The sequence below is a fragment of the Enhydra lutris genome, unplaced genomic scaffold, assembly GCF_002288905.1.
Source record: "Enhydra lutris kenyoni isolate GAN:26980312 unplaced genomic scaffold, ASM228890v2 scaffoldscaffold13, whole genome shotgun sequence".
Taxonomy (NCBI): domain Eukaryota; kingdom Metazoa; phylum Chordata; class Mammalia; order Carnivora; family Mustelidae; genus Enhydra; species Enhydra lutris.
Genome location: NW_019154097.1, coordinates 16,932,115 through 16,959,748, shown reverse-complemented (window position 1 = coordinate 16,959,748; position 27,634 = coordinate 16,932,115).

The following is a 27,634-nucleotide window of genomic DNA, read 5'->3' as shown; positions in this document are numbered from 1 at the left end:
GCCAGTCTAACCTACTGCTTTTGCTAGATTCGCTTCGAGATAGGCTCGTCTGTTCTGGGAGCTCCTTCTCAGCTAACAGGAGAAACACAGTGAAAGTTTTCACTGAGAACACAAGTGACCAGACATATTTGACCATGCAGATGTTTGGACAAGAATTTACTAAGCTGCTACAATGTCTGCGGGTCAGAAGGGCTTGGGGAGTAGTTTGCACTTTGTGCCAGGAAAAGCAAATACCTCGTATATTCTCTCTTTTGTGATGAGAAGTGCAGACACCTGATGGAGACAAGTCTACAATGAAACTGTCACTCTCTGCCATCTCGGCCCTTCTCATCCCTGTGGTCGTGGGACTCCACAGCCAAGGCTCCAGGCCATCCTGGAGTGTCACCAGCTCATCCCCTATGTGCTGGCATTGGCCTTGGGGCGAGCTTGGGGCTGAGCAAGTCCAGCACATATTTTCTCTGTAGTTTTAACGGGAACTAAAAATTAGACAAAAGGCAGAGTAGGGTACACAGTGGGGAGGACTCCTCCTCCCTAGAGCTTGCCAGAAGTGAAGACATCAGGCATACCCTTAGGGGACTTGCCTTGGACATCAGCATCACACTGGGGACATTCACAGCCACAGCAAGGGTGAGGAGCCACTTTCTGAAGTCTCAAGGGAAAGGGATCAGGAGATGCCTCTGAAGTCAGGAGAGAAGTTCATGGACGGATTAGAAGTGGCAAAAGAACTGATAGTTCAAAGAGCTCACATGAGACCCACCGTGGGGCACCAGAGGAAGCCTCACCAACCTCCGCCTGAAGGCCAAGGTGTCAGATTTTACAAGACACAAGAGGAGTCCTCAAAGAGGACTGTGGGAGGAGAAAAGACAGGGCGTCTAGGGAATGAAGTATGATCTTCATAGGGAAGCTGTACCCCCTTAGGCCAAGTGCTCTGTGGCAAGCAAGAAAATGCAAAAGAGAATCGGGATTCCCTATTCCTGCCTTATCTCTGTGGCCCTCCCCATCATCCAGCTTTGGGCATTGACCTGAGCTCTTGCAGGCAGACAAGCAATTAGATCGCCATCAGAGTCCAATGTTTAACCTAAGTCTAGGGAATGCAGGCAATGGGTGGGCTTCTCAGAGGCATTGCATGGATTATTAAGCAGAGAGAACTGCCCAGCCAACACCTCTTCAGCCTAAGAGAAACATGGGGCTGATTCCCCAGGTTCATTACCCACTCAACCCTCCTCCCACAGCCCCCAGCATTCTAGAGACATGTCAGAGAACCCTTGCAAGGCACACGGGTCACTCCCACTTCAAGCCCTGGGTATGTCCTCTTCGGTACTCCTATTCCTGTCAAAAAATTGGATAAGCCAAGGTTCAATCAATGTTTATTCCAGTATATGCTGCGGGGAAAACCCAAGATCTCATCAGAGTCCAAACCACCCCTGCCTGCCAGGACAGTGTGCAAAAATGTGGGAAAGCCAGCCCTTCTCGGAAACCTCGGTAATGACTATGGGAACCTGTGGGATGCCGGGAGCCCGGGAAGACAGCTTAATTAAGTGCAACCTCTGACAGTTCTGATTGGGAAATTGAGGACACAGTAACAGGGTACCAGTCAGGCACCAATCGGCTCCTTTTGTTAAGACACAGGGAGGGTCTCTTCTTTTGCCTACAACAAACAGGAGAGCTATAATTACCCAGTGTCAGACTGCAGCTGGGCAGGCTATTTTGGATTTCATTTTTTCCTGAAGAGTTTTACAACCAAAAAGATGAAGTGCCTCCCCCACTTGAATGGTGGTTGTATTTAAGGTACTCAAGGTCCTCTAACACTCTATAGTCCTAATTCCCCTTCTCATGGTAAAGAGGGGTTCGCAAGCCAAAATCTGGTGGTTTGCACTGCAAGGAGCTATAGAAGCCTTGGGTATCAGTTTCCTAGGGCTGCCATGGCAAAGCACAACGACTGGGTGGCTTAAACAACAGAAAGCTATTGCCCACAGTTCTGAAGGCTTAGAAATCCAAGGTGAAGGTTTTGGCAGGGTTGGTTCCTTCTGAGGGCTGTAAGGAAGAATCTTCTCCATGCCTCTCGTCTAGCTCATGGGGGCTTGCTGGCAATCTCTGGCATTCCTTGGTCTGTAGGTGCAGCAGCCTGATCTCTGCCTTTTTCACCTGGCATTCCCCCTAAATGTGTGTGTCTATCTCTGTGTCCAAATTTCCCTTTTATAAGGGTACAGTCTTATTGGATGAAAGCCCACCCTGATGATTCACCCTAACCTGACCACCTGCAAAGACCCTATTTCCAACGAAGGTACACTCACAGGTACTGGGAGATAGGACTTCAGCATCTTCTAAAGGGAAAAGATTCAACCCATGCCACTTTGGTTCCAGTGAAAACTCACGAGGATGCCCCTTAAGGGGGGAAGGAGGGAATGAAGCTTCTCTAAGTGACACAAGCGTGCTGAGTTCTCGCCACTCCCTCAGCACCACCCTCTTCCTGCAGACTCTAGAAGTCTCTGCAGGGTATAATAACTCTCCCCAGTTTTAGAGCAATTCAACTGAGAGGAGACTGCAGGGGTTTTTTCCTTTTGTGTGTTTGTTTTTAATAATCACGTATCAAAGATTTATTTAATCATGAATGTGAGAACCATGAGGTGTTACAACCAGATCAAAGGAGCATTCAAAGAACACAGAGAGGGGTGCAATCCCGAACACAGAAATGAATTTACAAACAAACACAAACCTAGTCAATATCCCCAGTGCAATAACTAAGTGCATCTCCAGTGAACAAAATTCATTTGCATTTCTATGGGCAAGAATCATTTGCATTACTATCAGTTTTCTACAAATGACAGAGTTACCAAAAAAAGCTGCAAAGCAATGAGAGATGCAGATAACCAGGAAGGGTGCGCTAGACAAGACACCCAGTAGTCTTTTCTGCCCATTTCAAAGTCTTTCACATTTTTTCCTGGCAGAATGTATGCCTCCCAGGTGCTAGGGCCACCTGCTTAAATGTCATCAATCATCTAAGGCATTTACATCCATGGGCAAGGGGGGGGGTGGTCGGTGTCTGCTGATAGGAAGGAAGTGTCCTTCAGGAACCTTTAGGATGGCCCCTTCCCTCCACCTCACCTATTGCTGCTCCCAAGGCGCTGAAGGCAGGGAAATGAATTTCCCAGTGGTTACAGGGCTTCCTCAGCTCCTCCTGGGAGACCAGGCTTTCTGGAATTCGGCACCAAGCTTTCCCATCCCATCCTTTGCCTCTTGCCCTCACTACCAAGTCCTTTCATTCCCTGCCTCTGGCCCCACCAATCTTTCTCTCCTGTTCCAGTATACACTTCAGGGGTCAACTCAGCCCTGGCCAAGCATTCCACTCAGGCCACTTTCCTGAACTGGGAAGTCCATCATTCTCAAGATCAACCTTGTTCCGTCCTCTCTGGTATGCTTCCCAACCACTTTGAGACTTTGAGCTAAAAGTCTGAGACCAGAGACATAAATTTTTCTAGTTCACGTAGTGGCTAAGTGACCTAAGGAACATCATTTCCCTAAGCTCCAATTTCCGCCATCCCAAATCTCGGCACTTCTGTGTGTATAAATGAATATAGCAAATGCTGTGTGGTCTTCTGTTCAGACGCCCTCCAGGATCTAGAACTGGGGCACCCATTCCCCCAGCTCACAGCACAGCCTCTCCCTGGAAACTGCCCCACGCCAAAGGAAGCTGCCTCACCCAAGGATATGACCTTCCCCCACCTTCCCCCAACCCCCCAGTCCTGCCAAGAGCAGCCCACTTGCAACTCAGTCCAGGCAGGGATGCAAAGCCTCAGCCCTCTTGCCTCAATCTGGAACATCTCCAAAGGGCCACCTCAATTTCAGTGCTCCCTGTGGGATCAGCTAGGGTCTCCTGCAACCAAATCACAGTTCAACGTCTCCTTCTGCCCAGTCCTGCCTCCCTTACAGGCGCGTTCCCAAGAGACTATCCAATAAATGTCTAGCATGAAAGCCTCAGAGTCTCAGCGTGTGTTGCCTTGGGAACACGATCCTGCAACAATGAGAGAAAGCCGAGCATATGACAGGGGCTCCAATATGCCACTAGCAACCTACATGACCTACATCCGAGTGACTCCCCTCGTCACAAACACGCGGTTCCACGCTGACGCAGGAATGAGTAGAAAGGCGAGCCAGCTGGGTAACCTGGCTAAGAAGTGGAGCGGGGGCCGGGGGGGGGTGCTTGTTTTCTGCCAGGCCCAGTGGAAATTCCACATAGCGGGGGTGAGAGTGGGGCCAGGTAAGCCGGCCTGAGATTGTTTCCCTTCCACATCCTGCCAGCCTCCCGACACTGATATCCCTGGGAAAGGCTGACATTTTAGAGTTATATTCTCCTTAGGTTGGCGTTGTCCTCGGCCAGGCCCCCTGCACCTCAGATAAGGGCTGGGAGCTTGTCAGGCAGCCACACAGCAGCCGCTTCATGGGGGATGAAGTTTCAGTCACTTTTGGGGTCACTGCTTTTCGTTCGGCTGTGCCCAGAAGCAGAAATAACTGTCCCACTCTCAGTCCCTTGAGAAGGGTAGAGTATGGTCACTGAAACTCACATTTCTCATTACTGCTGGAGACTGAGGGGGACCTCGGGGACCACAGAGCCCATAAACACAGATGGAACTATACCACACACACATACACACACTCACACACACCATCATCTGACTGCCATTCTTGTTACTCCATTCCCAATGCACACACACACACAGTTCAAGTTCATGTAGGTCTGCTGGATATTTGTGAAACTTTGGACAAGGAAAATGTTCTGAGGCTCAGTTTTTTCATCTCTAAAATGGGGATGAGTTTTCATGTGAAAAGTAAACTCCAAAAATCTCCCTGGCTGACCACGGTCAGCGGAGTTCTAAAGGGGTGTCGCAGAGTGGTGGCTATCCTCCAAGATGTGATTCAAAAGTCAGACTCCTTCTGGCTTATAGTTCCAGCATCACCATGCTTGTCTTCATGAGATAGAAGAGGGGAAAAGAACATGGAGGGTCCGAGGTATGGGAGGAGAGTAGAGGCCAGGCCTGGGAGTAACACACGACATCTTCACTAACAAAACTTTAACCAAAACTCTACCGTATCACCATCCCTAACTGCAAAGGAATCTGGGAAATAGAGTTTAGCGGTGCACCCACAAGGGGAAGCCAGCCAGTCCCTGCCCCAGGATGATACCCTTACAGGATTATTAACAAAATAAGCGTTTCAGGTGCACAGTGAGGGTTCAGTAGATATTATGTCCTGCAGTTACTAATATCCACAAGGACAACTTACAGGCCCTGAGAAGCAGCTGAGGATGCTGCATTGGACATGGGTCTGGGGCTAAGGAGGTGGATTTTTGTCTTGCTTGAGCCAAACAGGACCCATGATAGGCTCGCAGTGAAGAACCCAAGCTCACCTCTCTGATGACATCCCCCGTGGGGAGGAGAGCCGGTGGGCTTTAGTTCTGACTTAGGAGGAGGCAGGAAAGAGTGGGTGCTTCAACTGCTCCCCACCTACCATGCTGTGACCAGTTTTCTACCTAAAGAATTAGAAGACTAACATGACTTGTAACCACAAGAATTCATGACACTTCCAAGGACTCCCAGGCTGTAGGAAGAATGTATGTTCTCCCACGACTTTGACCCTGAGCCACTCCTTGAGAAATAATAGCCTTGGTATTATATTTCTGTATATAATATATTTCACTATATTTGCCTTTTTTTTCTTCCTGATTTTAAAATAAGCCATTTGGGACAAAGTCTCCATGTTCAAATTTCTTCTCTCTGACTCCTACTTTCTCTCTTTTTAAAAATTTTTGTTAAAGATTTTATTTATTTATTTGACAGAAAGAGGAGACACAGCGAGAGCAGGGAACACAAGCAGTGGGAGTGGGAGAGGCAGAAGAAGGCTCCCCACTGAGCAAGGAGCCTGGTGTGGGACTCCATCCCAGGACTCTGGGATCATGACCCAAGCCGAAGGCAGATGCTTAATAACCAAGCCACCCAGGTGTCCCTTTAAAATTGTTTTAAAACTTTTATTGATTTATCAGACAGATAGAGAGAGAGCACAAGCAGGGGGAGCAGCAGGCAGAGGGAGAAGTGGGCTCCCCACTGAGCAAGGAACCTGATGTGGGACTTGATCCTAGGATCCTGGGATCATGACCTGAGCCAAAGGCAGATGCTTAACCAACTGGGCCACCCAGGTGTCCCTCTCTCTTTTTTTTTTTTTAATTTTATTTATTTATTTGAGAGAGAGACAGAGAGCGAGAAAGAGCACAAGCAAGGGAAAGTGGCAGTGGGAGAGGGAAAAGCAGACTCCAATGCAGGGCAGACTCCAAAAGGGGACCCAATGCAGGGCTCAATCCCAGGACCCTGGGATCATGACCTGAGCCAAAAGCAGACACTTAACCAACTGAGCCACCCAGGCGCCCTGGTTCTCTCTTCATACTAGAACAGAGGAAAGGGGTATTAATGCCAACATACGGGGAAAACACAAAACACCACTATCTGATACCTCGTATGCAGAAAACCAGAGACTAAAATGATCTTGTAATGAAACACATTGGTCTTTTGGAAAATACTGGCTCACCAGCTTACGCAGATCTTCCAAATGTTGTATTATACAATATCAAAAAAATCCCGTGTTAGTATTACCACAAGTCTCACTGGAGAATTCTTTAAGAACAGAGGGGTTGCCAAGCTCACTTACAGAAACAAGTTTTCCAAAATTCAAATTTTTGGTTGAAATTTTGTATTTTTATCATTGGTAAAAAATACCATCACTTGTTTTCCTTGAAGAAGCAGGCTCATTTTGTTAATTTCCAGGAAAATATTCCCCAGATCCCCTTGTCTGAATAATCACAGTTTGTCTGCCATCATTCTTTCAAGTAAAAATGGTGTTCCATAAAAAAAGAGGGGGGGTTAGTTGAGATCTCAACTCAAACATACAAGTTTATTTATTTTTTTTTACTTAAGTGTTTTTAATAAAGACAGCCATTGTGCCTCAGAAGGCAGCAAAGCTACTTTATTCATACTTCATTACTCAGGATATTTTTTTGAAGATTTTTTATTTTTAAGCACTCTCTACACCCAATTTGGGGCTCGAACTCACAACACCGATATTAAGAGTTGCACACTCCATGGACTGAGCAAGCCAGGCGCCCCCTACTCAGGATATATTTTAAAAATATGTAAGAGGGACGCCTGGGTGGTTCCGTTGGCTGAGCGACCAACTCTGGATTTTGGCTCAGGTCCTGATCCCGGGGTCCTGGGATGGAGCCCCAGTCGGGCTCCTTCCTGGCTGCGCGGGGAATCTGTTTGAAGATTCTGTCTCTCCCTCTCCCTCTGCCCCTTCCCCCACTCACTCACACTCCCTCTCTAAAATAAATATCTTCCAAAAAATGTGTACACAAGGGCCAAGATTTAATAACATTAATCGTTTTTACCATTTCCTTACGATCACTCCAAAGTGAAGCTTATTTTTTTTTTTCACTTCAAGCAGGTGGCGGGACAGGACGCAAGGACCGCTCTTACGGTCAGAGCCCCCCTACACACTAAGGACCCAGCAGCTCTGTGCGTTTGATTGGTTTACACCATCAGTGCAGATGTCAATACCATGAAAAAGGCAAAGAACATCTTCATGTTGTTATGAAAATAGCTTTGATTCTGAGGACCCCTGGAGCAGTCACGGGGACTTTTCGGGACCCTCAGACCCCCCTTTCGAGCAGCTGCAATGCATCAAGCAGAGGTCCTCCTCAACTCATCTGTCACCAGCCCCAATTCCTCCGGCTTCGCCGCTGCCTTCCAGATGCTGACATACCCACAATTCTAGGGTTGGTATCTACACCTCATACGGGCTTTTACTAGATGGACTATAGTTGTAGAAGAATGTATAGGGTTTTTTTGGTTATTTTTACTTTTGGATAAATACGCTCAGTCTGTCAGTTTGCGGTGTGCTATTTTCAGGCCATGACATATTTTGGGGCTTCCCCCGAACAGACTCCAGTAGACGGAATCTGCTCCTTCTGTTGTACGATATCCCATACAGTGTATTATCTGCTTTATTTAACCATTCCTCTATTCAAAAAGTTGTCTTTCCCTTTTGAAAGGATGAGTCTTCCTTGGCTTACATTTTAAGCAGTGCACTTTGAATCGTATCACGAGGTGTTCCGCACACACGAAAAGCTATAAATAACATGCATGCGATACAAAGAATAAAATACGAACGGACCTCCAAGGACAAGGGTGCCTTCACCCCCACTGAAAGGGCCTCGTATTTGGCTGGGAATGGTGCAGACTGGCCAGAGTGAGTTGGGTTTGGTTTCTCACTCGAGAGTTTTGGCAGGCCTTCAGGTACCCCAGGAAGACATGAAAAGGCACCATTCTTGAAGGCTAAGATGAAACTCGCTATTTTACTCAGGGACAAGGCCCCTCCCTTTTCTGGGACTGAAAGATACACAAAGTTTCCTTGTTCCCCGAAAGGGGCTCAGGTTGGAAAGACAGGTCATTTTCCACTGTTTGCTCTCCACACGAGAAAGCACAATGATTTTTTTTTTATGCCTTTAACATTTCTGAGGTCCCCAGGTTGCACTGTGAACACAAGTGATGGTCTTCCTCTGCAATTATGTGAACCTTCAGCATTTTTACTGGAAAACATGATTACGGTGTCGGTAGATGCTAATTGTTTTCCGACAAAAAGTGGGGCAGTGTTCTGAGATTGGAGCTGAGGTTCAGAGGGATGCTTGTGGACTCCGGGCTGGGTCAGGGATGCATGCAGCTGCCGCTCCATCCCGCTGTGGTTGTGTGATGCTGAACAGGCCACTTGAAGCCCCCTCCCATCCCCTCCTGCACGGGTCAAGGAGGCAGGTTCCTTACACCATCGCTGCATCACAATGTGGGCGGGTAGCCAAGATTCAGTACATCCTCAGTTTCAGACATAGTGTGCAAGCGGGTGGCCGTTTGAGTGCACAGGAAATAACAGCTGTGGATGCCTCTTCGTGCGCCCCGAGAATTAGATCACGACTTTCTGATACGTTACTTTAATCATCGGAATGATGGATTTAACTTGAACCTCTGAGTCTGGGAAATTTTATAGAAACCACCTGACTCTTCACTCCTCCTTGGACTGCCATTCACACTAAGCTTTCTGCCATATTTTTCCAGCCTGCCATTTCACAGAACCTTCCTTTCCATAGAAGCCATGAGTTTCACCCATCCGTGCCTTCATTGTATATGACCGTTCCACCGCGGCTTCCTGCTTCTTGAGACCCTGTCCTCCTTGGCTTCCGTGAGCATCACGTCTCCTGGATTTCCCCAGCTGCCAGGTAACAACGTCCTTGTTACCTGGCAGGGTGCCTTGGTTGGTCTCCAGCTCTCATCTCCTCTCACTGTTCATTTGTCTTCCTGAGTGATCTTGTTTGCTCTCACACACAGATAAGACCCACATCTCCATCTCCAGGCCTGGCCTTGCTCTGAACTTCTGATTCTGTTTTCTGACTCTCATGAACTCCTCTACATTGCAGTCCTTGGGCATCTCAAACCAATGTATCCAAAATTCACTAACCCATCTGCCTTCATCCTGAACTTGTGCTGCCTTCAGAAAGCCCCGCCTTGGTGAATCCCCCATCACCATCCATGCGGTCATCTAAGTCAAAAACATCAGCATACGCCTAGGAGCATCACCTTAGTTACCAGCTGGATAAATGCTGCTTTCTTTTAAAAATAAAAAAATACACCCATGTTCCGAACTCTCCAGTCAGTTCTCACCTGTATCGCTCAAGCCCCTCCCAGAGGCCCTCTCTGTCTCTAGCCTTGTGTCTTCCAAATCCATTCTCCAATGTATATCCAAGATGATCTTTCTAAAACACTCACCTACGCCTAGAGTTGACCCACAGATTGCCGACTACATGTGGCCATATAATTTATCAGCCAACAGACACTTCCGATAGTAACAGGATGTGCTATGAATAATTGCTCTGGTGCGGCAAATAAACCCTAACTCTCTGGCAGGCACTGTGCTAAGTACTTTATATGCCCAATGCACTCATCGGACAATCGTTATTATTATCCACTTAAGATGAAGAAATTAAGGCTTGCACAGGTTAGGTGGTTGGGCCCATGAACACACAGCTTAAACCCCACAGTTCGAATGAGTGAGATTCTAACTCGGCACCGGCTAACCTGACAGCTCATACTCTTTTTTTTTTTTTCTTTTTTTTTAATTGAAGTATAGTTGACACACAATGTTACATTTGTTTCAGGAGTACAATATAGTGATTGTATAAGTCTATACATTATAGAGCTCATACTCTTAACCACTGCCTCATACTGATCATTATTATCTTCTTGTTTAAAAAAAAAAAAGTGCCAGGCTCCCCTATCGATTTCACAACAAAGTTTTCATGGTCTGACGTGACCCCACCTTCTCTCCGAGCACCCCTTCATAGGAGCCCTTACTGCAGCTGCGCACAACCAAATGACTTTTTCTCACCTCGGTGTACTTGTTCTTCGTTTTTGCCACAATTTCTCTCCCATATCCTTCTACTCAGCTCACATGTCTTCTTCCCAGGTTAGCCGCCTCTCCGGTGGGCTCCCTCGGGTTCCTGTGTATGTATAAGTTAGAGCATGAATTCTGTCCTCCACTAGTAGAGTTTGCTCTATTATCTTTTTCAAACTATTGCAACCAAATATTTCATTTATTGCCTTCAAATGTTTCCTGATAAATGTATTTAAACTATAACTTTCCCTCTAAATGCAGTTTTGTGGAGCATAACAAATAGCATGGAGGACAAGGAGAGTTAGAGAGGAGAAGGGAGTTGGGGGAAATTGGAAGGGGAGGTGAACCATGAGAGACTATGGACTCTGAAAAACAATCTGAGGGGTTTGAAGCGGCGAGGGGTGGGAGGTTGGGGGAACCAGGTGGTGGGTATTAGAGAGGGCACGGATTGCATGGAGCACTGGGTGTGGTGCAAAAACAATGAATACTGTTATGCTGAAAATAAATAAACTAATTAATTAATTTTAAAAAATAAATGCAGTTTTGGCTATGCCTCATGAATTGTGACATATAACAATCCCCTTAACCCAAAGATGGGGGGGCCTTCCTTTAGTCTTGGTTTGTTCACTATTTGTCAGTTTCCAGGAAATGGAAAAATTTAACTCCTATTCTTGGTTTTTAATTTTATTACATTATGGTCACAGAACATAGTTTGTATTATATTGACCCTTTGGAATAAAGTGGACCTTTTTTCTATGGCCTAAAACATGGCCGATTCTAATAAATGTACAATATATGATCAACATGTATATATTCTGAATGCTGGCTACGAAGTGTGAAGTGTACATATTTTTTCAGGCTTGTTAGTTATGTTGTTTAGTTCTTCTATACCTTTGCTTATTTTAAGTCAGCTCTATAATAAAATTTCTAATTACCCTGTACAAAATCGTATCCCAGTATTTAGTACAGGTGCTAGATACAGTATAGTTTATAGTTGAGTAAGTGAAGAGACAGCCATGACTTTATTGACATCTGGGACTCACCTCATTAGGAACAGGTCATTTATTTTTTTTTAAAGCCTTCATTTATTTATTTGAGAGAGAGAGAGAGAGAGAGAGAGAACAAAAGCAGGGGAAGGGGTAGAGAAAGAGAGAAGAGGAAGAAGACTCCCGCTGAGCAGGGAGCCTGACACAGGGCTCGATCCCAGGACTCCGGGATCATGACCTGAGCCAAAGGCAGGTGCTTAACCAGGAGCCACCCAGGTGCCCCAGAAACAAGTCATTTAGAACCCAACTCAACTAATCTTTAGCTCTGACTCAACATGCCCTTGGCCATCCAGTGCCACTCCTAGAGGAGAAGGATTAGAGAGTGGGGGTAGAGGCTATGGCCCATGCAAGAGAGGGCGCTGTCCTTAACCTTCATGAACTCTGCGGCAGCTCTTTCCTTTGTGAAAGCCCTTTCTCATGACATAGGTATTTGGTTTTAGCTTTGTGCCACGACCACCAGGTAAGTGAATCAGATTTGTTTGTTTGATTGATTGATTGATTGATTGACTGATTGATTTTGAGGGAATGGAAGGGGGTATGAGTCAGATTTTATTATCTCAAATCTCCAGCTGAGAATCTGAAGGACTAGATCATACTCCAGGGTCACACAGAGCATTGGCAAGCCTGTGGAGAAAACTGCAGGTGGGAATGTAAAATGGAGCCGATGTTGTGGGAAACGGTCTGGAAGTCCTGCAGAAAGCTCAACAGAGAGATCACATACGACCCAGCAGTTCCACTCCCAGAGAACTGAAAACACATGTTCACACAAAAATGGAGGCATAGGGACGCCTGGGTGGCTCAGTCGGTTAAGCTGCTGCCTTCAGCTCGGGTCATGATCCCAGAGTTCTGGGATCGAGTCCCGCATCGGACTCCTTGGCTCAGCAGGGAGCTTGCTTCTCTCTCCGCCTCTGCCTGCCACTCTGCCTGCTTGTGCGCTCGTGCTGTCTCGCTCTCTCTCTCTAATAAATAAATAAATAAATAAATAAATCAAATCTTAACAAACAAAAAAACGGAGGCATAAATGCTCCTGACAGCATTATTCATAATTGCTAAAAACTAGAAACAGCTCGAATGTCCATCCATTGGTGAATGGATAGACAAAGTGTAATAATACATCCGTGTGATGGAATATTGCTGAGACATAAAAAGGAACAAAGGGCTGATATATGCTGCAAGATGGATGAACCCTTGAAAACATGATGCTCAGTGAAAAAAAGTCTGATACAAAAGGCCACCTATTGTATGATTCCATTTATATGAAATGCCTGGAATAGGCAAGTCCATAGGGATAGAAAGTAAGTTTGTGGTTTTCAGGGGGCAGGAGAGGAGGGGGAAATGAAGAGTGACTGCTAATGAGTGCGGATTTCTCTTTGGGGTAACAAAAATAATCTGAAATTAGGGGCATCTGGGTGGCTCGGTCAGTTATGCATCTGCCTTTGGCTCAGGTCATGATCCCAAGGTCCTTGGATCAAGCCCCGCATCAGTCTCCTTGTTCAGCCGGGAGCCTGCTTCGCTCTCTCCCCCTACCCCTCCCCCTCTTCATACTTCTCTTTCTCAAGTAAACAAATAAAATCTTTAAAAAATAATAATCTGGAATGAGACAGTGACAATGGTTGTGCAACCTTGTGTTTATACTAAAACCCAGGGAAATGTGTGTCTTAGAAGGGCGCATTTTATGGCATATGAATCAGAAATCGATCTTTTAAAAGAGGATGGCAAATCAAGAATCATGGATTCCTGCTCTAAATCCCAGCAGAAAATGCCTTGGAAGCGGCGTAGCCCACAAGACCACAGACCTTGGAAAAAGATGGAGTGTATTCAAGTTCTATCTTTCCAATTATGACCTCCAGAACTTGGGTATTGCTTTTCCTGTTTATTTATTTATTTATTTGATAGAAAAAGAGTAAGAGTGTGAGTACAAGCGGGGGGAGGGGCAGAGGGAGAGGGAGAAATGGACTCCCAGCTGAGCAGGGAGCCCCGTGCATCGCCGGACTCCACTGGACCCCAGGACCCTGAGATCATGACCTGATCATGAAGGCAGATGCTTAACACACTGAGCCACCCAAGCACCCCAGGACTTAGGCATTTTATTTCATTTCTGTAAACATCAGTTTTATTCCCTGTAACATGAGGGCATTATGACCTATTTCATGGGGTGGTTGTAAGGATTAAATGAAGTGATCTACCCAAGACAGCTAGGACAATACCACAACATGTAATAAGTGACTGCTACTATTATTATTACTTATATTATTACAATTATTATTTTCACATCTTTTAGATATTTCGTATGTAATAATTTTTTTTAGTACTATTCTTATATGACACTTCCCATAACAGAGATAACTGAATTGTTCCAATTTCTGTGAGCACAATCTTGGCAAATTCTTTAGACGATAGTGTAAAGGAAAATCTATTTTTAGTCCACTGAGATATGCACTGCGCTTGTTCCATGAAATAAATAATAATTAGCAAAACAGCTGCTGAAAGCATGTCGCATGAATTCATTTAATGTTATAAATAGCAGTAGAAATATTTGCCCATTGCGCCCCCTTGTGAAAGTTTAGGAGAACTACCTTTAGTCTAGAGAGTAGGGAGCTTTGAGCCTTGAAATTCAAAGGGTGGTCTCCTCAGACCAGCTGCATGGGTATCATGTAAAAGCTTGCCAGAAATGTAGATCTCGCATCCCTCCCACATTAGAATCTATGTCTTAACACTCTCCCTGGATGATTTGAGAAGTGCTACCTTGGAGCATATAGTAAACACCTTTATTCAGGAAGTGTTTATTGAATGTCTTACTACCAAACGTTAAATACTGTACCAGGAACTGGAAATAGCAAGATAGATATAGTTTTTCCAAGAGGAACTCTGTGATTTAAAAAAAAAAAAAAAAAAAAAACAAGAACAAAAACAAAAAAACAAAACCTGTAGGGGCGCTTGAGTGGCTTGGTGGGTTAAAGCCTCTGCCTTCGGCTCAGGTCATGGTCCCGGCATCCTGGGATCTAGCCCCGTGTTGGGCTCTCTACTCGGCGGGGAGCCTGCTTCCTCCTCTCTCTCTGCCTGCCTCTCAGCCTACATGTGATCTCTGTCTGTCAAATGGATAAATAAAATCTTAAAAACAAAAACAAAAACCTGTAATAGTTGAAATTAGTTATGCACCTTACAGAGGTAAAATTTATGTCTTGTGAATTATATCCCAAATTAAAAAAAAAAAAGGTATGGCAAATCAAGCATTTAGATCATGCTCTAAATTCCAATAGAAAAGTTCCAAGGAGGAAACAGCACATGAGAGTGTGGACTTTGGAAACAGATGCATCATATTAAAATTTTACCCTTCCTATCCAATGAACACTGTAGTAGAGTTGTATATAAAATTCAATAGTACACAAAGATGAGAACAACTAACTCTGAGCAGAAGAATAGAAGGAAGGTTCAAAGAAGAGGCTGCATTTGAGATCGAGCTCAGTAAGCAGAAATTTACCAGGGGGAGGATGCTGGGCTCAGTATTCCAGTCTGAAGGAATGCCATGAGGCAAAGCACATACATTCAAAGGCATGTGGTATGTGAAAAGAATGTCACATCCTTGGTAAGTCTTTGGTGGGCACAGTGTTGGTAAAAAAAAAAAAGAAAGAAAGAAAGAAAAAAGAAAGAAAGAAAGAAAGACAGGCAATTACCTTGGGGCACCTGAGTGACTCATTCAGTTAAGCATCCAACTCTCAATTTCGGCTCAGGTCATGATCTCAGGGTATTGGGATCAAGCCCTCCCCCATCAGGTGGCATGTTCAGCACAGAGTCTGCTTGAGATTCTCTGTCTCCCTCTCCCTCTGCTCCTTCCCCTGATCACATAGGGTCTCTCTCTTTCTCTCTTAAATATATATATATATATATATATTTTTTTTTAAGACAATTACCTCAAGGGGATTGTTTTATTGGAAATTCTTGCTTTCTGAAATATTTCCATAAGTTTGAAAAGTTAATGAAATAAGAAATGTCTAAAATTAATTATCTAAACTTTCATCTCAATGTAGAAAAAGAAAGGCAAATCAAATGCAAAGTATGTAGAATGAAGGAAACAATAAAAATAAGAGCAGAAATCAATGACATAGAAGATGGTCAAACAAACAAACAAAAAAAAACCAATTAAACCAAAAGCAAATTCCACAGAAAAAATGAGTAAAACTGATAAACCCTTAGCCAGACTGCCAAGTTAAAAAAAAAGAGAAAACAGAATTACCAATATTATAAATGAAAGAGGGTATGTGATGATAGGCAGCAGGGTCACTGCCATTAATATTGCATTGCATATTTGAAAGTTGCTAAGTGAGTAGATCTGAAAAGACCTCATCCCAAGGGGAAAAAAATATGTATACTGAGAGATGTTAACTAGTCTCACGTGATGATTATTTCACAATGTATATACATATCAAAGTGTTATGTTGTACTCCTGAAACTAATAGAATGTTATATGTCAATTATATGCACAGTTTTTTTAAAGGGGAGAAACACAAATTAGTGATATCATAAATGAAGGAGGGACACTGCTATCAGGTTTGCAGTCACCAACAAAAAAATTATAAAAAGATTTTTGCCAATAAATTCAACAACTTAGATGAAGTAGACAAATGTCTCCAGAGATACAAATTAACAAAACTGACTCAAGAAAAAATTAGGAAATCTGACTATCCCAATATCTGTTAAAGAAAATAAATTTGCAATTTTAAAGCCTTTTGACAAAGAAACTTTCAGACCCAGGTATCTTTACTGATGGATTCTATCAAGCACTTAAAGAAGAAATAATACCAATTCTATGCAAACTCTTCCAGGGAATAGAGGAAAAGGGAGAACTTCTCAACCCACTTCATGAGACCAGCACTACATTGTGCCCTAAGCAGGCAAACGCTTTGCAAGAAATGAAAAACTGAGACCAATATCCTTAATAATGCAGATGTAAAAATCTGTGATAGAATTTTGGCAAATCATATCAGCCAATCTGTAAAAAAGGTAACAGATCATGGACCAAGTGTTAACAGATGAAAGGAAAACTCACACAATTTGTTCAATCGATTCAGAAAAAGCACTTGACAACAATTTCTTGGAAAGGTAAGTATACACAGGACACACACTTTGCAGTTCTACTCTTAGGTGTTACCCAGGGGAAATTAAAACCTATGTCTACCCGAAGACTAGCATGCAAATATTCACAGCACTGTTCATCGTACTGGCCAAAACCCCGAAACAATCCACACGCCCACTAACAGGGAATGGACACGCAGATAGCATATCTGTACAATGGAAAGCTACTCAGTGACGACAACGATGACCTATGACACGTGCAGAAACATGGAGGAATCTCAACGTTCTTCTGCCAAGCGACCTGACAGAACGGAGTACTTACTGTATGCTTTCATTTATGTGGAACTACAAAAAAGACAAATCTGGGACGCCTGGGTGGCTCAGTTGGTTAAGCAGCTGCCTTCGGCTCAGGTCATGATCCCAGCGTCCTGGGATCGAGTCCCACATCGGGCTCCTTGCTCATCAGGGAGCCTGCTTCTCCCTCTGCCTCTGCCTGCCATTCTGTCTGCCTGTGCTCGCTCTCTCTCCCTCTCTCTCTCTGACAAATTAAAAAAAAAAAAAAAGACAAATCTGTCATGACAGAAAGCAGATCACTGGAAGCCTAAGGACCAGGGAGGGGCGGATGGAAAATGGACTGAGGAAGGGCACAGGGAACATTGTAGGATGATGGAAATGTTCTATAGATTGATTGTGATACTGATTACACAAAGGTATAAATACATCAAAAGTCACCAAGTATACACCCAGAAGAGGGGCAGTTTCATATGGAAATTATACCTCAGTAAGACGATATGGGGGGGGGGATGCCTGGGTGGATCAGGCGTTAGGCATCTGCCTTCAGCTCAGGTCATGATCCCAGGGTCCTGGGACCAAGCTCTGCATGGGGCTCCCTGCTCAGCAGGAAGCTTTCTTCTCCCTTTCCCACTCCCCCTGCTTGTATTCTCTCTCTCTCTCTCTCTCTCTCTCTCTGTGTGCCAATAAATAAATAAAATCTTTAAAAAAAAAATTTTTTTTTTTAACCAAAGCACATCCACAGGGGTTTACACTGGGAAAAGGCACTGCTCTTACAGGTCTTACAGAAGCAATGAGTTCTGAGTTTGGGCCGGACCACAGAAAGCTCCAGCATCACCAGTGAGGTCAGGGATGCCTGTCCGCTGTGGCTCCGCTGACAGTTTGAATCCTAACACCCATATCGGTGCCGTGGGTACAGACAGCGCCACTGATGCTGCCAACCCAGTGAAAATGTGAAGGTCGCTGGGCATTGGTGGGCCTTGGATTACATTTTTGTACTTGGGTCATTCACGACAGTTTCCAGACAAGCAATATCAGCCCAGCTACATGGGCAAGGGCATCAGTCTCCGACCACTTTTCCAGGAACCTCCTGGTGCTGGTGCTGGCCCTGTGGTGAAGAGGAGTGAAGATGGAGAGAGAGGCATCCAGAGGTAAGGAGAATATAGCTTTACGAGCTGAGAGTCCAGTCTGGTGGCACAAAGCCAGCTAGGCAGGTGCGGGTCTTTCCTAGGGAAGAAGTCAGAACCCAGGGTTCACAGCTAGGACGAAGGGCAGAGAGGTGCAGGGGAGGCTAGCATCTTTAATGTCCTTTCTAGAGAACCCATATGGCCTGAGAAAGACACACCCTACTTGTCCCAAACCCTACCTTCTCTGAGCTCCCCTCCCAAAGCTGCCTGTGCCAGGCCAGCCCCTGGCACACACCTGTTGCCTGAATTACTCTGTTCAAGACCCGGAGCTGCTGCTCCATTGAACCAGGTCCTCTCCTATCCTTTCCCATTTCCAGTACTGCTTGATGATCCCCTGTGATCCTTGGGGTTAGAATGATGGCCTTGGAATCAGTTGTACTCCCCCATATTCTGAGAAGGAAAGTAGAGACTTGGGGGGGGTGGGAGTGACATCCCAGTGATGAATCAGAGAACTTTAGATCCAAATGGATCTGAGTTTGAATTCTACTCTTCCATCTACTAACTGGATCAAAATGGACAAACTCTTCAAGGTCTTTATTTATTTATTTAAAGATTTTATTTATTTATTTGACAGACAGAGATCACAAGTAGGCAGAGCGGCAGGCAGAGGCGGGAGGAAGCAGGCTCCCCGCCGAAGCAGAGAGCCCGAGGCGGGATTCAATCCCAGGACCCCGGGATCATGACCTGAGCCGAAAGCACAGGCTTTAACCCACTGAGCCACCCAGGCACCTCTTCAAGGTCTTCAAGCCTCCTTCACCCTAACTGTAAAATAGGTACAATGACCCATGCATCACAGGGTTGTCCCAAGGATGACACAACACAATGTGAGCCCTGCACCTGCAGGCCATCGGAAGTGGTGTTGGGGGGAGGAGGGAGCTCTGTGTCTTGCCAGGCAGGTGGCCATCCTGGTCAGATCTCAGCGCCTTCTCTGGCCTCTGCTCCTGAATAAGTGAACTGCAACATTTATCTTGGTTATTTACTGCTCATTAGTGTCTTTCCTTCTTCCTTCTTTTCTGGTCTTCTTCTAAGTAGAGGAAACTGAGTTCTCAGTGGTGGTTTTCTGGGCCAAGCAATGTCCTTCGCCAGCTTTATAACTGAGGGTGGCTGTGGCGGGGTCAGTGACACCCACAGCCACAGCAGTAACACTGTTGACACCCAATCCCACCCACGCAGGCAGGCTCTGCCCTCTTTAGCAGCAGCAAGGGGCCAGGAAAGCAACCAAGATCAGATTGTCACGGTCCCAGGCAACCTAAGCCCACACATAGAAGCCACTGATGGTGGTGACCACCCCTGTCTCCCTGTGGAGTGTTCCCCACCATGGCCTGGGCAAGCAGGGCAGACGAGGGGGTGAAATTTATTCTCACAGGTCCCAGCCATGCCTGGAAGAGAAACTGCAGGCAGATGCACATGGTAAGAGGCTTTCAAACTCCAGCCCAAGGTGCCTCTTTATGGAGAGCTCACGTTCTTCCCTGTGACCTCTGTAACTGGCACTTCCAACCCCTTCCTCTAGGTGGGGCTCATGAGCCACGGAGGGCTAGGACTGATGTCTGGAGGGGGTTTGCGCATCACGACGTCATTACATAAAGAGGCAACTCAAAACTCAGGAAACCAGAAAGAAGACTTACACCATCTGTCCTTAGCCAAGCCCCAGGTCATATTCCCCCGGTGTCCTTGACTCACTTACCTACTCCGGTCACAAGAAAGTCAAAACTTCACAGCCTTCTACCCAAATACATTCTGTGTGCTTACAACTAAAACCTAATAACTATCTATATTCTGATACGACAGATTTATCTTACAGTTGATACTACTCTTCAAATCATATCATATCATATTATATCACATCATAATGGCCAACACTTAGGGAGCACTATGTCCAAAGAACTGAGTTAAATATTTGAGACACACGTTTTTACTTGATCCCTACCATGTTCTATGAGGTAGTTACCATTATTATCCCCACTTCACAAAAAAGGAAACTGAGGCTCTGAGATGTTGCATCACTTACCCAACTGGTAAATTATAGAGGAGGTATTTGAACCCAGATCTGTTCTAATTTTTATTCCTATCACCATTCTGTCATCACTGGTTATAAAGCAGAGAACCCTTTCTTAGGCCCTGCGGTATGAATAATATTTTTCTGGTGATTGAGACACATGATCTCCTATTAATACATAGACAAATGTCCTTCTTTGCGTTGACAATGTGGCCCTACTCTTCAGGTCCAAGAAAGGTTTCAAGAAACAATTTAACCTGGTATTTAATTTCCTGCCAGGGAGAAAAGGAAACTAGTCATTCAGATGAAATACATTGCCATTTTTCAACCATATCTTTGGTATCCTGATGTGTGATGGTAATGATTTGCCAGGTGAGGCATTCACCTGGGTTCAGTGGACTGGAAAGCCACACTGAGGGCCCAGTGAGGCAGAGCAGGGCTCTCAGAGTAACCCTCGCCCACTTTCCTGACTATGCTCTGATGTCACTGCTTTCTGCTGTAAACCTTGGGGGCTTCCCTGGGATGCTTGTAGAGCATGTGGGAGAAAAGTCTTAATCTCTTTCCTGAGCAGAGCCTGCGCTCCATCTGCAGGTTCCCTGTGCCCTTCCAAGAGGCCAGATTTGATGGAGCAAGGAGTGGGTAGTAGAGGAGTGGATTTGATTACAGTATGACTAACGAGGTACTTCCTAATCGGAACCAGATATCCCAGTCCTGTTGCAAAGCGTAGGGTCAGAATGTAAGTGTTGAGGAAGTACACGGAAGGAGAGTTGACGTGAGCTGGGCCGGGTTTGTGGATTTGGATAGACCTATGGGGATAGGAGCCAATGTCTGCTGGGCACCTGTACGTGTAGGCAAGATTGCTTGTACTGCCTCCCCCTGGGTGACATCATTCAACTCTCCCAGAAAGAAAGCCAGGTTGGTTCCATTAAGTCTGGTTTGGATTAGAGGACCCTGAAGCACTGGGCGCTTAAGTTGTTTTTCTGAGTTCACAGGACTAGGAATTGAGGGAGGCAAGCTTCTCTGTCTCACTCTGAAGCCCAAACACCAGACCCCTGTGTTGTGGTGCAGGGCTCGACAATGTGGAATTCACGAGCCAGTGTGGTAGCTGTTTCCATTTGAATTTAAATCAATGAAAATTATGGAAAATTAAAAACCCGCTTTCTCGGTAATCATAGGCATTTTCCATGTGCTCAACATGGCTAGCGGCTACCACGGCAGAGACTGCAAGTTCAGGATATGTCCATCCTCGTGCCAGCTCTCCAGGACACCCTGCAGGGGGAAGCTTCACCATTCATACACCTGACCCTGATGCAAAGTCACTGCCTTGCCTCACTGTCCTCACCGCTACCCGGTCCATTCACTGAAATTGCCCCAAATGCGTCTCTGGAGAAATGTGACCCTGACTTGCCTTTCTTGTCACTCTGCCATCTCTCTTCAGTCTCCAGGAGAATGGCAGGAGCCCTCAGCACGGAATCAGAAGGAAGGAATGAGAGCTGAGTTCTGAGAAGGTATTTCTGCGCCTCCCCACACAGGTCTCTCCCTTGTCCAGCCGGAGAACCGCAGGGATGGAGGTTCCCAGCTGAGACCCCAGGCACAGGGGCAGCCTGGACATCACGAACTTTCCAGAGGGCACTTCTGGCCCCCACACTTGTTACGTTATGGCCAACCATCCCTGGCAACAAGGTTTCTACTTGCTTCTGGAAGGGTGAGTATTTTCATTAAGCCTTGGATGTCTCCTGGCTTCTCTACACTCAGAGCTTACATCTGGAAAGGAAACTTCATTCTCTGATCAGCTACCATGCGGTTTCTTTCTACAAATAAACTTTGCTGAAGGAATGTACCCAGCACCTGGCCCGTTGCTCTCCCCTCCCCCCACTGCCGCTGCCCCTCACTGCCCCAGAACTTCTAGAGCTCCACATGGATCTCCAGTTCCCTCCCTATGACTCTCCGGTTCTCAGGACCCAGCATGGAGGCCACCCCTGCTCTCCCCATCTCTGCCTCCGCAGCCAGCCCCATTTCGCATCCTGTTCATTTCTGGTCCAAACACAGCCTCCTGACACTGTAGTCTTTTCCTGCTGGCTCTGGGTCCTGCTCTGCCTGTTTTTCTGTGACCACCCCCCTATGCCAGGGGGGTGAGGAATGGGGAGAGTCCTGCTTTTTTGGCTGTGTGCCAGCTGACCCACGATGAAGCAGAGGCCAAAGTTCTTCCCAACGGGAGTCCTGAGTGAACCTTCCAAGCATCACGCTACTGTGACCAAGTCAGCTGGGGCACCGGACAGTGATTTTCTCCTTTCCTTCAGAGACCAACTGTGACCTTCCTCTGGCTTTGCTCTTCCACATCGGACTCCGTGTCAGACAGGAGGGTGTCCATGGACCCACCCTCCCTACCGCCAGCCCCTCCCGAAGGGCTTCCTTCCAGGCGACTCTGGCCCCTCCCTCAGCGAGGGACATGCTTTCCCTTCCGGACCTGCAAACAGCAGGCATTAAGGACCCTTGTCCTGTTTAGTAACACAGAGAAAGCAGGGGGAAGAAGCAGGATGAGGACAACACCCTGAAGAAAGGTTCACTGGAAGTAAAATTACGTGCAAAACGTCTGCTAATGAACCACTGTTGTCTATGTTCATCACCGTTCCGCTACTCTAAAAACAGCCCGTAGAAGCTGTAGAATTTTCGCTGAAACCCTTGGAAAAATGGGCAGAATGTATGAAAAGGCTATCTTCACACACATACATAGATGTGCCCCCAGGATAACGGAAATGTCTAAAATGGAAGATGTTCAATTTCGCTGACCGCCAGGGAAATAAAATGCAAGTAACTATGAGAAGCCAGTTCTCACCCATTAGATGGGCAAAAATTAAAAATAATGATCATTTCCCACGCCGGCAGGATGCTTCGCCAAGAACTGTGAAGGGTGTGGAACGTTATGGCACTTGGATAATTTTTGTACTTTCTGTGTTTGGATACTGTAGAAACATGAGGTGCCCAGATGGGGGAGGGGGAAGTGTTCTTTCCTGATGCAACCAGGTAACAGTCAGAGGGTCCACCCTTGACACCTAGATCAGCCCCTGAAACATGGACCTACAGACAGAGCTGTGAGCACCGTAGCAACTCTCCCAGGAGTGGCCGGTTTCACTCCACAGACAAGGGATGGAAGAAAGGATTTCCTCCCTTTGTATACAGGACAGGGGCAGCCATCCCCCTCCTCTCTAGAAAGGAAGAAGTGCCTGGGTGGCTCAGTGGGTTAAGCCTCTGCCTTCGGCTCAGGTCATGATCTCAAGGTCCTGGGATTGAGCCCCCGCGTTGGGCTCTCTGCTCAGTGGGGAGCCTGCTTCCCCCTCTCTCTGCCTGCCTCTCTGCCTTCTTGTGATTTCTCTCTCTCTGTTAAAATAAATAAATAAAATCTTAAAAAACAACAATAACAACTCATCTTTAAAAAGAAAGGAAAGAAGGAAGGAAGGAAGGAAGGAAGGAAGGAAGGAAGCAAGAAAAGAAAGAAAGGAGGATCCTGGCTTCTCACTCGACCCTTTGGAACATAAAAACAACTCTCCAAGGGCCAGCTAAACCCAGAGTCTTAGGCTTTTACCATCAAGAGATGTCTTCAAGGTCTGGGCTTCATTCCTTTGAAATGCAGATACCTGGCAAGATAGCAGTCCTGTATTTCCGACCCTTTGGGACTATAACAGAAATCTAGTCCAGGTTATAACCACTGGTCCCTCTTGGAGAGATAAGAGAAATTTTATTACCCTTTTGGACTAGAGGAATTAACAAAAGCCTTCAGACTTAATTCTCTCACTGTGGGAAAAGCAAAATGTGCCTAGGAGAACAGAAGTCAGACATTCCCTGGCTTTATACCACGCACATTGCTCTGTCTCAGGAGGCTAGGGCTTTTACAGGAATGCTGAGCAATCCAGAGAAGTTTGTGTCCCTACAGAGGGTTGCAGAGAGAAAAGAGCATTCTTGGGCTTTGCTGATAGGACGTGAATTGTGATTGCTCCTTGGGGAAGTAATCTAGCAAATTTATTCTGACACACACCTTCATACTCCAGAAATCCCACTTACGGAATGTAACAAATAAAAATGAAGCATGAGGGTCAAAAGAATATACCTCAAAGAATGCAAACCGCAGAATTGATAGACATGGCAACAGACAGAAAGCCATCAAAATGCCTAGGAGTATAAATTGCTGATAAAACGCCAGTACAGTATAAACTGCTGAAGCAGTTATACCATGAAATAGTATCCTGGGTTTTTTTTTAATGGCTACTCTATGTCTTGACCTGGAAGAATTTCCATTATGTAAGTGAGAAAGGCAGATGCGAGAGATATGTAAAATATCCGTTTTGAAAACCAATGAGAAAACTTACGTGTACACATGTCATATGTCCATGATTGTACAACCAGGGAGAAAGATAAGGGAGGATCAACTTTTAATATCAATTGCGTTTGGGAAAGAGGAGATGGGAAAGGAAAGAAAAGAGGAAGGTAAGGTTCAAATGCCACGGAAAAAAAAAAAGAAATATGCATGGCCCAATATCAATGGAAAATTTAGGACATTAACTTCTTTCTGTGATGTAGCTGAAGTATATACAAATCAGTTCTGTTCGTGGGCAAGGACTAGAATAGGATATTAACACCTGAGAATATTTGGGGATTCAGATTTATTTATTCACTCAACAAATGTGTTGAGTGTGTACTCTATGCCAGGCACTCTTCTGGTCCCTACAGAGACAGTCCTGGACAATATCCTTGAGGTCATGGAGTTTACTCTCTAGTGGGGAAACTCGACAGTGGCTTATGGTTGGAAATACATGTAACAGAAAATGTCAGGTGGCAGTAAGTGCTACAACGAAAAATTAAACAGAAGGAGCAGCGCGACGAGGCTGCTGTTTTAAGCCCTGTGATCAGGGAAGGGTTCTCTTGCCTGGGTAGGGACCTGAACAGAGTCGAGAAGCAGTCACATGCTTTTTCTTCCCCAGGTCGAGCATCATCAGGCTCTCAGCCCCTGCTTCGGTTACCAGAGCCGGGTTCTTGGACCCGACGAGGACAGAAACGGGGCCGGACCTCTAAGTCAGAGGCTCAGGCAAGGCTTTCTGGGGGCAACCGCGCCAGCAGAGGGGAGATTCAGCACCCACAGAGAGCGGCTAGGCTGGCATCCCCAACAACCGGGAGGCCCTACTTCTGCGGTGGACGTTCCACAGACAGTTCCTGCTCAGGTTCTGCTGTGGTCAGCTATGTTAATCAGGGGTAGGAAAGTGTGTCATGCTGGTTGGTTGATATTGGCAAGCAACTCACTCAGCTCCTTGGTGGTTTGGGGAGCTGTTTTTCAGGTTTGTGGAGACTGTTGGTTTTTTGCGTATCCACCGGGTATGGCTGCTGCTGGTGGTTGTTAAGTCTGGCTTGTCCACTGGGCCATATCCTGGTTCTGCTCTGTAAGGGGGGCAATTCAGCCAACAGGACGTACCCCAGGTGCAGAATGTTTTCTACTCAGGGCTTGTTCCCGTGGTCCCTGTCTTCGTTTCAAGGCTGATTTCTGGACCCTCTCCTGGAGGACTGAAGTTGGTAGAGCCCAACACCAAACACAGCCCACGTCTGTGCCACGTGGTTAGCACAGGGTCGAGACAGTGAAGCCGTACCTCTACTTTTCTCCTGGAAACATACACCATGCTATCCGTAGAATAAAATTGTTCTGGAGGCAGTCAGATATCACAGTGAAAAGTGTACAATCCAGAGTCAAGCATTCAGGATTCTGTTCCCGGCTGTCTCACTTCCTAGCTGCCTGCTCTTGAGCAAACTGTTTAAACTCTCTGTGACCTGACCGATGCAATGGGGGACAGTGATTCTATCTAGTCCCTTGGAGACAATACATTTTAAGGACTTAAACAATGCCGAGTAGATAATAAGAGCGAAAACCAAAAACAAAATAGCTCTTGCCAGAAAACGCAATGGGAGAGTCTCCTCAACAAATGGTGTTGGGAAAGCCAGACAACTACAAGAAGAAAAATGAAACTGCACCACTTTCTTACACTACGCACAAAACGCACTCAAAACGCACTAAAGTCCTCCGTGTGAGACCTGAAACCATATAAATCCTAGAAAAGGAGTACAGACAGTAATTTCTCTGACATCAGCCATAGCAACATTTTCTAGGTAGGTCTCCTGAGACAAGGAAAACAAAAACAAGTAATAAGCTACTGGGACTACATCAGAATAGAAAGCTTCCACACAGCAAAGGAAACAACCAACAAAACTAAAAGACAAGCTGCTGAATGGGAGAAGGTATTTGCAAACAATCTATCCAATAAGGAGTTAATATCCAAGATATATAAATAACCTATAAATATCAACACACACACACACACACACACACACACACAAAATAAGCTAATTAAAAATTGAGCAGAAGACATGAACAGACATTTCTCCAAAGAAGACATCCAGATGGCCAACAGACACATGAAGAGATGCTCGACATCACTCATCATCAGGGAAACACAAATCAAAATTACAATGAGATATCACCCCACACTTATTAGAATGCCTAAAATCAAATGCACAAGGAACAAGTGTTGACAAGGGTGTGGAGAGAAAGAAACACTTGTGCACTGTTGGTGGGAATGCAAATTAGTACAACCACTGTGGAAAAGAGTATGGAGGTTCCTCAAAAAATTTAAAATAGAACCACCATATAATCCAGCAATTCTTCTTCTAGGTATTTACCTGAAGAAAAAAGAAAACACTAATCAGAAAGGATATATGCACCCTTATGTTTATTGCAGCATTATTTACAATAGCCAAATTATGGAAGCAGCCCAAGTTTCCATTGACTGATGAACAGATAGAGAAGATTTAGTGTGTATATACACAACAGAATATTATTCAGCTATAAAAAAAAGAAAGAATTGTCACCATTTGCAACAACATGGATGGATCTAGAGAGTATAGTGCTAAGCAAAATAAGCTAGTCAATGAAAAACAAATGCTCTATGATTTTACTAATATGTGGAATTTAAGAAACACATGAACAAAGGGGAAAAAAAGAGAGATGAACTGAGAAACAGACTCTTAATTATAGAGAAAAAACTGTTGGATACCTGGGGGAGGTGGGTGGGTGATGAGTGAAACAGGTGCAAGGGATTAAGAGAACATTTACCATCACGAGGACTGAGTCATTACAGAATTGTTGAATCATTATATTGTATACCAGAAACTAATGTAACACTGTAAGTTAATTACACTGGAATTTAAAAAGTAAAAAATAAATTAAAAAAAAACACACAGAACCAAATATCCTTTAAAAAATAGTTATTGTTGGGGCACCTGGGTGGCTCAGTGGGTTAAGCCTCTGCCTTCGGCTCAGGTCATGATCTCGGGGTCCAGGGATCGAGCCCCCCATCGGGCTCTCTGCTCAGCGGGGAGCCTGCTTCCCCCTCTCTCTCTGCCTGCCTCTCTGCCTACTTGTGATTTGTGATTTCTTTCTCTTTGTCAAATAAATTCTTTTTTTTTTTTAAAGATTTTTTTTTTTTAAGATTTTATTTATTTATTTGTCAGAGAGAGAGAGG